The sequence below is a fragment of the Eumetopias jubatus genome, unplaced genomic scaffold (assembly GCF_037043125.1).
Source record: "Eumetopias jubatus isolate StellerSeaLion01/CBP00866 unplaced genomic scaffold, mEumJub1_p1.0 scaffold_5, whole genome shotgun sequence".
NCBI lineage: Eukaryota > Metazoa > Chordata > Mammalia > Carnivora > Otariidae > Eumetopias > Eumetopias jubatus.
This window is the reverse complement of record NW_028274811.1, coordinates 4,499,401-4,503,545: the sequence shown is the minus strand read 5'-3', so window position 1 is coordinate 4,503,545 and position 4,145 is coordinate 4,499,401. Positions and strand designations below refer to the sequence as shown.

Genomic DNA, 4,145 nt, shown 5'->3' with positions numbered 1-4,145 from the left:
AGCAAGGAGGACTAGTGAACTTTGTTACATTTTTACGGAGCACAACCTCAGAATCACTCTTCTCAGGGCCCCCATCACCTCCTTGTTTCTCAGACTGTATATGATCGGGTTGAGCACTGGGGTCAGGATGGTGTAGAAGACAGCCAGGACCTTGTCCTCTGTTGGAGATCAGAATGATCTTGGATGTAGATAAGTGTAAGTGAAGGGTGCATAGTAGAAAGTCACCACAGTGAGGCGGGTACTGCAGGTAGACGAGGCATTCTTCCTCCCTTCTGTTGACTGCATGTGGCAGATGGCATAGAGAACCCAACTATAGGAACATGCAATGCGAATGAAAGGAAACACAACAAATAGGGTGATGCTCACAAACACTGTGCATTCATAGACCCAGTTGTGCATGCAGACCAGAGTCAATATGGCTGCAATATCACAGAAGAAATGGTTGATGGTCGTGGATCGACAGTAAGGTATATGGAGGACATATACAGTGTGGGCACAGGAAGTGACTGAGCCCATGATCCAAGATCCTGTTATCATCAGCACACACACTATTTTTACTCATACGGATGGGAGAGTGGAGAGGAAAGCAAATAGCCACATAAAGATCATAGGCCATAGAGGCCAATATTGATCCATCTGCACCAGCTAAAGCCATGAAGAAGAAGCATTGAACTCAAAGCCCCATGAAAGAAATAGACTTATTTCCAAGGAGATAATCAGAAGTCATCTTGGGGACAATGGTAGAGATGTAGTTCAGGTCCATGGGGGAGACCTGACTAAGTAGAAAATACATGGGTGTGTGGAGATGAGTGTCCAGGAGGATGAGGATGACTATGGACAGGTTGCCAAACAGAGCCGTTAGGAAAATTAGGAAACTGAGAATGAAGAAAAACAGTCCAATTCTTGATGGTGGGAATAACCCCAATAAGAAAAAGAGAGTAGATGTTTGATTAATATTTTCCATGGGACATTAATTTAGTTTTCCCTAAAGAGAGATACATATTGGGTACAGAAAAATAATCTCGCAAATAATGAATCATGGAACACTACATCAAAAACTAATGATGTCATGTATGGTGATTAACATAATAAAAATAATAATCTCTTATTAATTCATTATTTTAGTTCTACTGTGATTTATTCAGGACACATTGCAGCTCTCAAAAAATTTCACACATATTTTGAAAAACAATTTCTACCTCAAATATGAAATCTTGATGACACATACAACTGTCTCCAAAATGTTTCATGAGAATGTGTAAATTTCTAAGAATAATATATTTTTATGACTTATAATGATACATGTATTTTATTTTTCTATGTAAATTTACTTATTATCAACATCAGACGTTATTCTTTTAAGTACGCATTGTAAGTCAATGTAAAAGCATAAATTACAGACCCACGATTGAATATGTGTTATGACCCTTAGACAATGATTTTTTTCTTTTATACTTAAGCCCTAATACTTCTGTTTTTTTTTTTTTTTTATTTTACAGAGAGAGACATACAGAGAGAGGGAACACAAGCAGTGGGAGAGGGAGAAGCAAGCTTCCCGCCGAAAAGGGTGCTCGATGTGAGGCTAGATCCCAGGACCCTGTATTATGACTGCCACATTAGCACTTTTTATTGCTCATGTTGGAATGTGCTAATATAAAGAGATGAGATATTATTTGAAGAACCCCTGAATCTGACAAGGAAGTATGTTCAACTGTTGAATATTAGCCTTGAATATTTCAAGGCATAAAGACATTTCTTCTTAGGTAAAAATAAATCTGAATAACTTATTTTTGCTCCCTTTATGTTGGGTTTATCCATTTAAAAAAACACAATAAATAACCTATATTGAGCTTATTTACAACTCATTATCCGTCTCCTTGAGATTTTTTTATGGCTTATTTACTTGAGAGACAGACAGAGTGTGAGTCAGGGGAAGAACAGAGGGAGAGGGAGAGGGACTAACTTACTCCATGCAGAGCACAGAGCCTGATGCAAGGCTTGCTTCCTGGACCCTGAGATAATGACCTGAGCCAAAATCAAGGTTCAGATGTTTAACCAACTGAGCCACCGAGGTGTCCCTCAATTTTGATTTTTGTTTTTGTTGTTGTTTCCTTATTTTAGATCTTCAGATTTACTCAGTTTAACAGATTCAGTGGCGGTATTGGTATCCAAAGCCAACTTCTGACAGCATTCAGGGAACATGAGAAACCCAGTCATGGCACCCTGAAAACCCTTTCCAATTCCTTCTCAATCTCTTTGTTTTTAAAAATTTCTCTAAAACCTTTGCAATCTGGGCATCAACATTACAGAACATATGGGAAGAAAGAAGAGCAGAAAACATGGTTTTCTGATGGTTTAATGGTGAACAGAAGAAACAAGCCTAGAATCTTGCTCCTGTCCTACATGAAACAGAAGATAAAGGTATAAACATAAATTGATAACTGCAATGTGTCAGAATATGTTCCAGAATTACCTGTATTTGACCTTGACCTCTAGCTCTTGAACTTGATATCACACTAATATTTTATACATGATAAAATTGAGAGGCAGGGATTCTAAGTGAATTGAACAAAAATATATATACTTGGAAAACTAGATTCCCTGATCTATCTCTATCTATCATCCATCTATCTATCTATCCTCTATCTATGTCTATCATCTATCACCTGTCTATATCTATCATGTATCTATCTATCTACCTATCTATCTATTTATCTATCTATCATCTATTTATCTATTTATCTATCTATCTAGATATCTATCATCTATCTATCTATCATCTATCTATGTCTATCATCTATCACTTGTCTATATCTATCATGTATCTATCTAAATACATCCCCCATCTTATTTCTCGAATATTAAATATTTTGAAATAATTCATCCGAAATGAGGGGGGGTCGATTTTTTTAATATTGTTTTAATTTTTTATTGTTATGTTAATCACCATACATTACATCATTTGTTTTTGATGTAGTGTTCCATGATTCATTGTTTGTGCATAACACCCAGTGCTCCATGCAGAACGTGCCCTCTTTAATACCCATCACAATGCTAACCCATCCCCCCACCACCTCCCCTCTAGAACCCTCAGTTTGTTTTTCAGAGTCCATCGTCTCTCATGATTCCTCTCCCCCTCCGATTTACTCCACTTCATTCTTCCCCTCCTGCTATTTTCTTACTTTTATTTTCTTAACATATATTCCATAAGGTGTTTCAGAGGTACAGATCTGTGATTCAACAGTCTTGCACATTTCACAGTGCTCACCATAGCACATACGCTCCCCAATGGCTATCACCCAGACACTCCATCCCTCCCAACCCACGCCACTCCAGCAACCCTCAGTTTGTCTCCTGAGATTAAGAATTCCTCATATCATTGAGGTCATATGATACATGTCTTTCTCTGATTGACTTATTTCTCTCAGCATAACACCCTCCAGTTCCATCCAAGTTGTTGCAAATGGAAGATGTCATTCTTTTGATGGCTGCATAATATTCTATTGTGTATCTATACCACATCTTCTTTATCCATTCATCTGTCAATGGACATCTTGGCTCTTTCCACACTTTGGGTATTGTGGACAATGCTGCTATAAACATTGGGGTTCACGTACCCCTTCGGATCCCTACATTGGTTTCTTTGTGGTAAAGACCCAGTAGTGCAATTGCTGGATTGTATGGTAGCTCTAATTTAAAATTTTAAGGAACCTCCATAAAGTTTTTCACAGCGGTTGCACCAGCTTGAATTCTCACCAACAGTGTAGGAGGGTTCCGCTTTCTCCACAACCCCGCCAATATCTGTCATTTCCTGACTTGTTAATTTTAGCCATTCTGACTGGTGTGAGGTGGTATCTCATTTAGGTTTTGATTTGCATTTCCCTGATGCCGAGTGATGTTGAGCACTTTTCCATGTGTCTGTTGGCCATTTGGATGTCTTCTTTGGAAAAATGTCTGTTCATGTCTTCTGCCCATTTCTTGATTGGATTATTTGTTCTTTGGGTGTTGAGTTTCATAAGTTCTTTATAGATTTTGGATACTAAGCTTTTTTCTGATATGTCATTTGCAAATATTTTCTCTCATTCTGTCGGTTGTCTTTTGGTTTATTTGACTGTTCTTTTGCTGTGCAAAAGATTTTATCTTGA

General features: G+C 37.9%; 1 pseudogene; it reads right to left on the bottom strand.

Annotated features, from left to right (window-relative positions):
• Window positions 1-24: 24 nt before the first annotated feature.
• On the bottom strand, window positions 25-964 carry LOC114202021 (olfactory receptor 2L8-like; annotated as a pseudogene).
• Window positions 965-4,145: the final 3,181 nt, after the last annotated feature.